This window comes from Triturus cristatus, chromosome 9 (genome assembly GCF_964204655.1).
Source record: "Triturus cristatus chromosome 9, aTriCri1.1, whole genome shotgun sequence".
In the NCBI taxonomy this organism is placed as follows: domain Eukaryota; kingdom Metazoa; phylum Chordata; class Amphibia; order Caudata; family Salamandridae; genus Triturus; species Triturus cristatus.
In genome coordinates this window covers 1,248,307,898-1,248,321,381 of record NC_140592.1, presented here as the reverse complement: position 1 = coordinate 1,248,321,381, position 13,484 = coordinate 1,248,307,898, and positions in this window count along the sequence as shown.

Below are 13,484 nucleotides of genomic sequence, written 5' to 3'. Positions count from 1 at the left end.
GCGCCACGATCACAAGTGGGAGTGGACACCCGCGGCCAACAAAGCGTTCCAAGATACCAAAGAGGGGCTCTTAGACAAGACGATCATGGCGTACTTCCACCCCTGGAGGAGAACGGAACTGGTCGTGGATGCCAGCCCGGTGGGCCTCGGTGCTGTCCTTCTGCAGGAACATGGCCCCCGAAGTGTGGAAGCCCGTCGCATATGCCAGCAAAGCTCTCACCAACACTGAGACGAGGTATGCCCAGATCGAAAGGGAAGCGCTGCCAACACTTCCATTTGTACCTGTGTGGACAAGATTTCAACGTCGTGACGGACCACAAACCGCTGCTCCCGCTGTTTGCTGGGTTGTCGAGGCTGGCGACCCCCAGGATCGAACGGTGGGCAGTGCAGCTACAGGCGTACAATTTCAAGGTAATTTACCGTCCTGGGGCCCACAACCCCGCAGACTATCTGTCCCGTCACCCAGAGTCAGCCCGGCCATCCGCCTCATCAGAAGACATCTGCAGCACTGAAGCGTTTGTCAGCATGGTGTCGCAAGGGGCGTGTCCCAAGGCCATGACGTTGGAGGAAATCGGTCAAGCCACTCGGGAGGACCCCACACTCTCTCGTGTTCATAGGGCACTGGACAGTAATGGATGGGCCCATTTCATGGATAGGGCCGGTGCTCTACGACAAGAAGTCAGCCATGCTCGCCAATAACTGTGGCACGTCCGTAGCGAACTCAGCGTGGGGGAAGAAGGAGTCATTCTGAGGGGACGCCTCATAGTGGTCCCAGAAAGCTTACAGAAAAGAATCCTTGCGCTAGCACACGTGGGTCACCAGGGGATGGCCAAGACTAAGGCCAGGCTGCGAGACAAGGTCTGGTTCCCGGCGATGGACTCCAAAGTAGAGGAGATGGTTCGACAATGCCACGCCTGCACCATCACCGGAGGGGACCCTGCACCAGCCCCGGTAATCACCGAAGAAGCAAGTGAGACACCGTGGCCGCATCTTAGTATGGACTTTGGGAGTTTTCCTGATGGTCGGCACATGCTGGTCGTGGTCGATTCATTCTCGAAGTTCTCCGTCGTTGAAGTGATAGCGTCAACTGCCTTTCCTCATGTCAAGAGGGTTCTAGACCGAGTGTTCGCAACGATGGGGCTGCCCGAAGAGGTCAAGTCGGACAATGGGCCACCCTTCCAAGGTCGGGAATTGCAGGAATACCTTGCAAACCTAGCGGTCCGCCACCGGAAGATCACCCCACTCTGGCCCCAAGCAAATGGGGAGGTGGAACGACTAATGAGAACACTCAATCGAGCGCTGCGTATTGCCGTGGAGAACAGAGAAGATCCAGAAGCAGCTCTTGATCAGTTCCTCGGAGCGTATCGCCAAACTCCACCACCAAATGTGCTCCGGCCCACATCATGTTCAAGAGAGCCCCACGGGACAGTATCCCGTCAGATCCAGGGTGGGTACCTGTGGAGAGAGACGGAGCGGCGTCCAAGCGAGAAGAGAAGCAACCAATCGGAAGGCCAGTGAGTCCCGAAGGGCCCGAGATCCACAGCTACGAGTCGGAGATCGGGTGGTAATAAAGGATCGACGCCCTGGATGGAAGTTCCGAACCCCCTATGAGCCTGAGGTATGGACGGTGGTCGAGGTTCAAGGGACCATGATCACGGCCAAAAGGGGCCAACAGGCTATCACAAGGAATGTATCGAGTTTCAAAACGGTCTCGGAAGTGGGTACGGATTGGGAGGAGTCCAGGACTCAAGGTTCACCTCCGGATGTTGGTTCCCCGGCATCTCCAAGTGAGAGGATTCCCTCCCCGGTGTCCAGTCAGCAAATCAATCAGGATGGTGATGACCATGGAAGGCCAACCCGTCAGGACCCTGTAGCTGAGACATCACGGAGTCTCCCGCTGGGCAGTTCCCCGGAACCTGGCACCCGGAGTCAGAGGTATGGCCTCCGACCGAACACCGTCCCAAGTCAGAGGTTGAAAGACTTTGTATATACTTCCCCATGATGGGACGAACTCGATAGCTCTGAACTAAAAGAAAGGAGGGATGTAGAGAGCCACCCGGACTCTCTCTAACAATGTTGCGACTTCACACGCATTCATACACCCCTCGGGGCGGGCTCGTCCCGAGGGGATAAATAAACGTGGGCGGAGGCCGCACGGGGTCTTCCGGCCTAGAGCGATATACTGGTGTCCCTGTGTCCTTTATTGAGCTTCCCGACAGTAACTGAGACATAGGCCCCGCCGCGCTACAACCTTCACGTATTTCTAAAACAAAATGGATTACAACTAGGCAATGTAAAGTTCTATGGGGCATATTATCGAGCACTGCGTTAAAATTATCGCCGCTTTAGCGGCAGAAAACTGCCGCTAAGGCGGCGATAATGGGCTTGATAATATGCCGCAGAGAATTCCCATAGAAGCCCATGTTGACACCAGAACATGGGCTTCTATGGGAATTCACAAGGGCATATTATCAAGCCCATTATTGCCGATTTAGCGGCAGTTTTCTGCCGCTAAACCGGTGATAATTTTTAACACCGTCCTTGATTATATGCCCCTAAATGCGCATTCGCATATATTACGGAATTTTGGGGCATTTCAGCAACAACCGGCGATAATTATCGCTAAGCGCACTTAGCACTAGGATAATTATCGCCGGCTAGCGTGGATTTTTATCGCTGAGATAGCGTGCTATTAGCAACGCTTATCTCAAAAGCAATGAAAATCCTCACACTAACTGCCTAACATGAGATTATCGCTGGAAACCCAGCGATAATCTCACGCAATGTGGCGTTAGCTTGATGATAGGGACTCACAAACTTAGCCATGATATCCACCTTCCATAGGATATCATGGCTAAGTCAGTCCTGAAGCAGGCGTAAGGAAAGTAGCGATAACAGGGGTTATCGCTACTTTTCTTGCCGCTATGCTTCATAGCGTGGGGCTTGATGATAGGAGAAATGTCGCTTAGCGACATTTCTCCTGTCATTTCAGGTCAGGAACGCCCACTTTGCATCTCATTAGAGATGCAAAGCTGGGCGTTAGGAATCCCTACGCTAATGCAGGTTTTCACGCGTTAGCGTGAGCTTGCTAATTAGGCGATAAAGTTATCGCCGCTTTTCGGCCAAAAACGACCGCAAAAGCGGCGATAATTCTATTGCCTCGTCTTGCTGATATGCCCCTTTGTGTTATGTAAAATCCCCTAAATTACACTATTTCACCACACTGTGCAATTAAGTGATTTCCATTGTAAAAATGTGTAGCAAGTGTGAAGGAATAACGAGAACGCAATTTTTTTACTGCTAAATTTTATTTTGTGTCGAAAATTGACACAAGGATGTATTTCTTGATAAAATGAAGTTCAAAATAATAGATTTGCATTTCACATAATAACGCATATTATTGAGTAATTGTCCCAAAATTTTGCATAATTACTCAAAAGCAAATTTCTCACACTCCTACTCATGACTTACCAGCACAGCAGGATATCACAGGAGTCAAGAAGGAAAAAGCACATCTGCAGCTAAGTTTGGATACATTCTCTACTCCTCGAGGCACCTGTAACTCAATGACGCGCTGAAGTATCTGCACATGAAATGGGAGAGGGCTTAACTTTCTTGACTCGAAAACTTTTATCTTACAGACTTGATATACTCATGAGGGATGAACTACTCACCTAGTAGGAACAGATTACGGAACTAGTGATAATACTGTTTAGGAAAAAGGAACCAGACTAGGCAAGGAAATTAGATGAAATTTTATGACTATGAAACCCCCGACTATCTTGTTTGAACCAACAGTGGATTGGGGGGGGGGATCAGCTATCTAATTGTCCCTGGAAAAAAGGAGAGTACATTTGCTCCCTTAAAGTGGGCTATGTTGAAATTTCTGTTGTTCCATTCATCTGGAATCTGTCCTTCCTGTAATGACTTAGATCAAAGACACTTTGGTAGTCCATGAGGGAAACAGCCACTACAATGCGGGCATCACATCGAGATGCCCTTACAATACGGTCGTTACAACGACTGCGTTGTTACCACGCAATGCCATTACTACACAAGTCATTACATAGGCTTGCAGTAGATGGCGTGCTAACATTAGAAATGGTATAGTTTACTATTCCAACACCTTCCCTACTGTTACGTAGGCTGGAGTTGGAATAGTAAATTATACATTTCAAATGTCAGCACGCCATCTACTGCAATTCGATGTAATGACTTGAGTAGTAACGGCTTTGCGTGGAAACAACGCGGTCGTTGTAATGACCGCGTTGTACAGGCACGCGTTGTGATGACTCGCGTTGTAACGAGTCATATTCGTCCATTAACCAGGGCCATCTTAACAGCGTTATAGGCCCTCGGGCACTGCAGTTTACTGGGCCCTGCCTACACAACCACTCACAGGAATAAAAATGTTTAGCAGAAAATTTGTATTAAATTCTGGTCTGCATGGGGCCCCTAGGCTTGTGGGGCCCCCAGGCAACTGCACAACGTGCCCATGAATTGAGGCGGCAATGCCATGAAGCACTTTGCAGAAAAAAGCTTCTCTTGGACAAACTAAAAACTTTGGGGGCCACCTTCTGTGTTGAACCTTGTTTTGTCAGGTGTTGTACGCAGCCCCAAAAAGTGGTGTATCCTTATAAATCTTCCTTCTCAATCATAATGGTAGCTAAGTGGATGGGCTATTTGTCAGTCAGTTCCACTTTGGGGTCCCCAGCCATGAGAAGATGCTTTCTGTTCTCAGCTACTGAAGCTGTCTTTGCCCTCTATCGGAAACCAATATTAGGTGGCAACCGGGGGGCATATTTACAAAGAAATCCTGCAGTGCTGCAAGCAATTTTGCAGGCCACACTGCGTCATTTAAAAAATGCAGGGATGCACCGTATTCGCAAGAATACGGCGCACCTCTGTGTTTTCCCTTGCGCTGGTGATAAAAAAAGCTGCCTAGCGCCAACGCAGACACCCTTGCGCCAGGGATGATTGTTTATGTGCAGGAAGGGACACCTTCTTGCAGATAAACAATCTTTAAAGGCGATTTGCTCCTTCTATATGTACTGCAGAGTGCACCCATAGAAAGAGCAAAAAATGAGGAGAAATAAAAATATTTCTCCTCGTTGCACCACTCTTATGCCTGCTTTTCAATGGCGTTAGATCCTTATAAATCGGGAGCAGCATCAAAAAGCAATGGGTGTTACATGGGGATGACCTCAGCAACACCTATTGCACACCCCTTTGATGCAAAAAAAAACTACATGAAAGGGTACGATATTTACAATGCGGCATTAAGCTACGCAAAGTGGCTTAGCGCTGCATTGTAAATATGGAGCAGAGCGTTGTGCCACCAGAGCATCGTAAAAAGTGACGCTCCAGTAGAGCAATGCCCTTGTAAATATGCCCCTAGGCCTGGTGTTTCTAGGGTCATGTGTTTCTAATGTTTATGACTAGAACAATCAGATTTGTAGTGTGTGCTTAATGTTTACTGTTTGATATGGAGAGGTGTTTAAAAAATTGTTGCTTGTGCCTCAAAGTGGTCACCCGGCGAGGCAGTCCATTACTCTTGAGCTTGTAATGAGATGTTGTACTGTACCCGACTCAACTCCACCTCCCGTGAACTAGGCCTGGACTGCTCGCCCAGGCTAAATTTGAATGTCGGGGGCTTTGGCGATCCAGCTCATCCTCGCAGATCTAGGACCCAGCATCCTGATCAGGGCTGGACAGTCACACATGCAGCCTCATCTTTGCACTGAGAGGTGGTCCCTACATCATTTGGATAAATGCCTGATATAGGGACATCATTACTAAGATTTAGCACCCTGTTTCCATCACAAAAGTGATGCAAATTGAACCAAATTATTTTTTCACTAATTTACAGCGCAAAACTTGTTTAACGCTGGAAAATTACTAAAAAGTAGTGCAACGCAGTGCAAGGCAGCGCCAAGCAGCAATGCACTGCTCTGCAATAGTTAGCGCCAAGGGGGCGTTCCATGGGGGTGCATGGGTGTTCCCATGCAACCAGCAAAAGTTTCTTACGCAAAATGCTATTTTCTAAACAAAAAATAGTAGACAGGGTTTTGAGTCAAAAAATAGTGCCCACTACAGCCAGCCGCTATCCCGGAGAAATCCTTTTATTTCTCCTTTTTTTCCGACTTTGCATGTGTGCCGCTCTGTACAGCACATATACAAGGTGGGAAGTGTTGTACAGTTGGTCTAAGCATAGTATTTTGCAGCGGTAACCTTCCAGTACAAAACCTATGCTAGATTCACAGAGGCACCTTGCACTATAGTGCAAAGGTGTGTCCGTGGCACACGGCCGCACATTTCTGCACCGGCATTAGGGAGAGGGGTGGAGAGCGCCATATTTCTGTGTATATGGCGCTCTCCTGTTCTCTCCTTCTCACACAGCACAGCATTTGCGGCTGCTGCACTGCGCTGCGTGACAGTTTGGTAATCTGGGCCCACATGTCCTCAGCGCATGAGGCGAATCAAACTAAAGCTTCAAGAATGCACCGGTACCCTGAACATTGAAGTCAAAACTTCAAAACAAGGCAATGCACACAGGTTACAAATGAGCACTGGACACTGTAAAGATGTCTGTCTACCTGACCTCTGAGAGCATGTGAGAGCCCTTACTAACACAGGGCTGGAGCTCCCGGCTCTGCATGCAGACATTGTACCTTGACCAAAAGTTTTCTATCCTCACTTCTAAGTTTAGACAATATTTCAGAAAATTAAAAAAACAAAAAACCCTTGGAAAAGCATTTCACTGACAGAGAATGTTGAGTTTACTAAACTTGTGAAAATATTACAAATAATGACTTAGGGGCCTATGAGGATGGCGGGCGGATCGCCCCCGCCGGGCCGGTGGCAGCCACCACCGGCCCGGCGGGGGCGATCTGCCTGCCATCCTTCCATGATTGACCTCCCACCACATTAGGATGGCTGGGGGGTCTGCAGCGGACCGGAAGACCGTCTGCCGCTTTTCCGCCGGTCGACTCGTCAACCATATCAGGATGCTGGCAGAGAGCAGCCTTTCCATGGTGGCGTGAAAAGGCATGCGTTTTTGCTGTTGGGGGCCTGTAGCGGGCACCCGGATGTTGGGGGGTGGGGGTGCACATGGGGTGTACCTATGGTACCCCCTGCATTTGCATGCACTAGGTAGCAGGCACCGCACGGCGCCTGTCAAGTTGTGCAAGCAAATTCACTACATGCATTTTTTACATTGCAGCGGGTGCTGCTTACAGCACCGCCTGCCGCAATGTAAAAAATGTGTGATGCGCCCGCCAGTGTGGCGGGCACATCCTAATTCGAATGGCGGGACCACTGCACCTATGGCGGGCGGTCCCTTTTGCCGTTGCGTTGAGTCCGCCCGCCATCGTCATAGAGCCCTTATAATTAAAAAAATGAACAAAGGTTTCGATATTTCAAAAGCTGCCCTAAGTATTCCGGTAAGAGCGTTACCTCAGTACCTTCTAAAACACTACTATAATGAAATCACCAATTCTGAAAGTGTTTGCTTTTATAATACATTTTTAATTGAAGCAAATAAAGAAGGCTTGCGTTTATTAAAGATACAAAAAGTACACTTTAAAATGGTTTAAAATGTGAATTATACAGAAATTAGATTCGTGTTCAGCGTTTTAATAGTATTTGCTCTGAAAGTGCAGTCGTGGAGTTTGTTCCGCCTTCAAGTTTCACTGAGATGGATTGAGCAGACTCCCCGAGGCTTCGAGGAAATTGATTTTCCAAAGCCCGTGTTTTTAAATGTGTGTATTTTAAGTGTTTCCATTGCCTTAAGAGAACTCTGCAGCTGCATTCTTACCTTGGAATATTTACTTTATGTTAATTTTTCACTTCGCCATTAACTTTTCTGTCTGACAGAGCTCTGTGTCTGCTCTGGCCTCGGGAAAGAACCCTTTACGTGTGTCATCCTTTTAATGTTTAAAAACGTGTCTGATTCCTCTGGAACTCGCTTCCTTGGCTCCTGCCTCTGAGAGTTAAAGCTGTTTATTTGACATCTCTGTGAGGTGACACTCTGCATGACTCCTGTCATGGGCTCTGCAGGGCAGCGATGCTGGGCACCAGCTGCTTCCCAACACTTCCAGCATCTGCTTCACTCTGCTATTAAAAAACAATTTGGTTTCATTTTCACAGTAGGCGCTGCTTTTGTTTCAGGCTATGTTAATGGGCTAAAATATGTTTACCCTTATTAGTATGAGAATATAAATAAGAAATAACAAAGCATTTAATGCATTTTAATGTGGCAGACTACACTTTGAAAGCAACTCTATTTGAATTATGACATTGAGCAACACTATTTCCATTTATAAATCCGAATAAACAGTTTGCATGCCGCAAGAAGGATGTGGTGACAGCTAGGGGGCAGTCGTGGCTGGTGGGCAGCCTGCACCCTGATTGGCAGAGACCTGATTAGCACATGGACTCACTTTTCTTTCTCTGAAAAAGTTATTCATTCTTTTGCTACCAGGGCAATAGGTTAAAAGAGATAATACCAAAAAGTGTCCCCCTTCTCTTACTTTCATTTTATAACTATTTAAAGAAAGCGCCTAAATGCAAGCCCGCACTAAGGGTGATTGTAGGAAGGTGAAGTAGTACGTGGTGTGGGGGTTAAACCTCACCATGTATGGCTATCAGGATGCACCAAAGATGGTCCTTCGATTCACCTTATCAAACCGTTAGCTCAGTCCTGGTAGAGTGGCAAAGAGTGTGAGATGTTGGCCTGATATATGATGTCACTAATTCTAGTGTACACCTTGTATCAGTCCAAACAACCCTTATGGTGATTGGTTGTAAAGTCAACCTTATAGACCAGCTATCCTAGTGGTAGCATGGACAAGAGCAGTCTTAGGCTAAACTCTGAATGGCATGTGAAGCCAGCTCTTATACCATTTGTAACCCCTTGAATACCAAATGAAAGGACACCACAACATATATATATATAAAATAAAGTGTATTTATTCTAGTCAAACCCTCAGCACTCTTTATGAGATTCGAGGTAAGTACAACACAGTCTTATTCAAGCATACATTAAGTCACACAGGTAAGTAATACAGTTAGACCCTAGGGGCCACGCAAACCATATACTAAGTAAGTGGTATAAGGACCACTGTCACGGAAATAGGATAGGCCTAGGCCTAGGGAATCGCTGGGGCTACAATATACTACCAAAGGTTAGGAAGTGGGAGGCCCACGGGTTTCAGGTGCAGAGTGGAAACACTCACGTGTAATGCGTATAATCGATAGAAAGAGTACAGTTCAGAATTAATAAGATTTAGGACACTTCTGGAGTAGCTAGGAAGTCGAGACTTGAGAACTAGACACTAGGATAGTCAATACCCTGATGAGCAACGGAGTACCCAAGTTACCTAGCCCACGGGCTGCGGGTGCATAGGTGTGAACTTGCGTCGGGTTTCGTCGTCGACTCCTAGGGATGCCTGAAGGAAAGATGCTGACAGGCAGTCAGTGAAGAGCGTCCGGTGGATCCCAAGGCCGGGATCAAGAAGGAAGGATACCTGCAAGCAGAAGGGACAGAGTCTGGGTCACTACGTGGAACCAGGAAGGAACCAGGTGATGTCGTGAGATTGCAGGTGAAGAGGTGAAGCTTGTCGCAGCAGCCACGGGTACCAGGAGACGTCGAGGACGACCAGGACCAGGAGGCAAGCTGTCCCACGAAGGCTCGTGCTGTCGGCGGCGTCGAAGTCGAACTGGGACTCACCAAGCCTTGGCAAGCGGAACCCACGAAGAATGGAGGACTTGCTTCTGGTGCAGACCAGGAAGGTCTGGGGTACTTCTCTATTACAGAGGAGCAGGAGCCAGTCTGGAGGAGCCAAACCAGCAGTAGAAAATCGAAGGTGTGTCGTCGCAAAGGTTACTAGCCAACGGGCAAGCAACCGGACAGACGCGGCAAGCAGGAAAATGCAGAAGGGCCCCACGCAGGACTCGTGGAGTGTGGGGGGCTGATCTTCGGTGCAGATGGTGCTTGGGGTTGGGGCTTCTCAATCCCCAGTGCACAACTTCGAGGGTTCCTCAGAAGCTGCGCTGGAAGATACTCGCCACATTTCCCAGGTAGCCGGTCCCACGTCTCTCGTCGCCTCCACGGATCTCAGCTCAACTGTGGATGTGGATCAGGGTCGGACAAATCTGGAAGTCAAGGCTCTGGTCAGGCTCTGCAGTCGGTCCCTCATAGAACTTCAGCAAAGCAAAGGGTAAGTCTCTTGATGGTGCCTGTTCGCACAGGGTGACCACTCCTTGGCCACAAGGGAGATTCTTCATTCTTCTTCTTTCGTCGAATGTCGAAGGTCCAGAGTTTCTGTTCAAGTTGCAGGTTCAGGATAATCTAATTTCCTGGGGCCCAGCTACCACACTTATACTAATCTGGGGGGCTGGGTTGCCTGCTAGGTCACGCCTTATGGGTGGGACCTGGGAGGGGGGTGGTTACACCCCCTTCCCTTTGTCCAGTTTCGCGCCAGGACTGGGGCTGGAGTGCCCCAGCACCGGTTTGAACTGGACTATGCATGGGACACCTTGTGTGCCCCAGGCAGTGTCTAGTTTCTTTCATCCCTCCCTGCCCCAATACACTAAGGCCTGTCTGGGGTGGTACTCGCACCTCCCAAGGCAGGAAACCTATTGTCCAAGCCTCCCGTGCCGGGATCACTCACAGCAGCAGGAGGTCAGACTTGTGTCGTGGCAGCAGCATCCATTTTGTGAGGCTGGAGCTCTGGTTAACTTTAACCGGGTAAGTAGGTTTCAACATGTCTTCTCCCTTTAGAAGGGAGAGATAATATCCTCATCACCAGAAATGGGATGGGGGTATTATTCCAAAGTGTTAGACACCTTACACGACATGTTTTGATAAAGCCAAACCATAGTTACCATAACTGTTTAAGATGATAAGGCACCTTAAGAGTATATGGTAGGCTATATCATAGAACAGCTATAAGGACATGGTTCCGAAAGCTGCAGACAGGCTCAGCTCATGCTAGAGCACTCTCTCACATGTTACCAAGCACTCTGCCTCCAGGATTGTTAAGGCCTGCCATAGGAGTGGCTGATAGGTACACATGTGTCTATATATAAGGTAGGTATAGGAATACTACACCTAAGCAAGGGGTGATTACACAACCTTGCCCCAGCTGAGTGATCAGCCAGTTGTGTCATAATGGAAGGCCAGGCCCCTGGTAGGCCTAGGGTACACCTATGCCCTGGGTACCTAAGGTACTCTGTACAGGGGCCAATAAGGTGATCCTATCCAATTGGGTTATGCACCTAAAGTACATAGTATTAATTTAGAGAGAGAACAGCAGGGCTGTGGCTCTGATTAGCAGGCCCACAGCCACATCTAAGTCGAAAACCAGTAAAGCAAAAGCAAAAAGTGGGGGTGAACATAGAAAGCAGACCCTACTCTCCTACACCCCCCCCCCCCCAAACTTAGGGACATTAAACTAACCTTGACCAGTTGAGTCTTCATGTTCTAAGTGGAAATATCTGGAGAGTCCATCTGCAATGGCATGGTCAGTCCCAGGTCTATGTTCCACTGTGAAGTCCATCCCATGTAGGGAAATGGACCACCTAAGAAGTTTGGGATTTTCCCCCGTCATCTGATTTAGCCACAAGAGGGGCTTATGGTCTGTCTGAATCTTGAAGTGAGTGCCAAACATGTATGGCCTCAGCTTCTTCAGGGCCCAAACCACAGCAAAGGCCTCCCTTTAAATAGCTGACCAACGTTTCTCTCTAGGGGTCAGCCTTCTACTGATAAAAGCAATGGGCTGGTCTTGACCATCTACATTCAGTTGTGAAAGAACAGCTCCCACACTTAACTCAGAAGCATCTGTCTGGACAATGAACTCTTTGCAGTAGTCTGGACTTTTCAGAATAGGTGCACTGCACATGGCCTGCTTTAGGTCATCAAATGCTTTTTGACAGCTTACTGTCCGCTGAACTTTCTTTGGCATTTTCTGGGAGGTCAAGTCATTAAGTGGTGTCACAATGGACCCAAAGTTCTTAACAAACTTTCTGTAGTACCCAGTCAGGCCCAAGAAAGCTCTGACCTGAGTCTGGGTAGTTGGAGGAGTCCAGTCCTTTATGGTCTGGATCTTGCTCTCCAGTGGTTGAACCTGACCCCCACCAACTAGGTGGTCCAGGTATACAACCTTGCTCTGCCCTATCTGGCACTTAGTGGCCTTGATAGTGAGGCCTGCCTTTTGCAGGGCCTCTAAAACATTCCTCAGGTGGACCAGGTGATCCTCCCAGGTGGAGCTAAAGACAGCAATATCATCAAGATAAGCTGCACAGTAGTCATCCAACCCAGTAAGGACTTGATTCACCAACCTTTGGAAAGTGGCAGGTGCATTCTTCAAGCCAAAGGGCATTACCACAAATTGATAATGTCCTCCTGGGGTTGAGAAAGCAGTTTTGGCCTTTGCATTCTCAGCTAGTCTGATCTGCCAGTAGCCTGCTGTCAGGTCAAATGTGCTCAAAAACTTAGCAGCTGCCAGTCTGTCAATGAGCTCATCTGCCCTAGGTATCGGGTGGGCATCTGTCCTAGTGACAGCATTGAGACCTCTGTAGTCCACGCAAAACCTCATCTCTCTCTTACCATCTTGGGTGTGAGGTTTTGGCACAAGAACTACAGGACTAGCCCAAGGGCTCTCTGAAGGTTCAATGACTCCCAGCTCCAACATCTTTTGTACCTCAACTATTATGCAGTCCCTGACATGGTCAGGTTGCCTGTAGATTTTACTCTTCACAGGCAGACTGTCACCAGTGTCCACCTCATGGGTGCACCAGTTTGTCTGACTTGGGGTCAGAGAGAACATATGTCTGTAGGATTGCAGAAATTGTCTGCAGTCCTGTTGCTGATGGACAGTGAGGCTGTCAGAAAAGACCACACCATCAACTGAGCCATCATCAGGGTTCTGAGTCAAAAGGTCTGGGAGAGGGTCACTCTCTTCCTCCTGCCCCTCATCTGTAGCCATGAGTAAGCCCATGTCTGCCCTGTCAACATATGCCTTCAATCTGTTGACATGAAGCACCCTGTGGGGGCTTCTGGGAGTCCCAAGGTCCACCAAATAGGTGACTTCTCCCTTTTTCTCAACAATAGTGTGGGGTCCAGACCATTTATCTTGGAGTGCTGCTGGGGCCACTGGCTCCAACACCCACACTTTCTGCCCTGGCTGGTAAACAGTCAGCACAGCCTTTTGGTCATGCCAAGCTTTTTGGAGTTCTTGGCTTGCCTCGAGGTTTTTAGAAGCCTCCTTCATATACTCTGCCATCCTGGAGCGGAGACCAAGTATATAGTCCACTATATCAAGTTTGGGTTGTCTGAGAGGTCTCTCCCATCCTTCCCTTACTAAACGTAGGGGTCCTCTTACAGGATGCCCAAAAAAAAGCTCAAAAGGGCTGTAGCCAACCCCCTTTTGTGGGACCTCTCTGTAAGCAAACAGAAGGCAGGGTAAAAGGATGTCCCATCT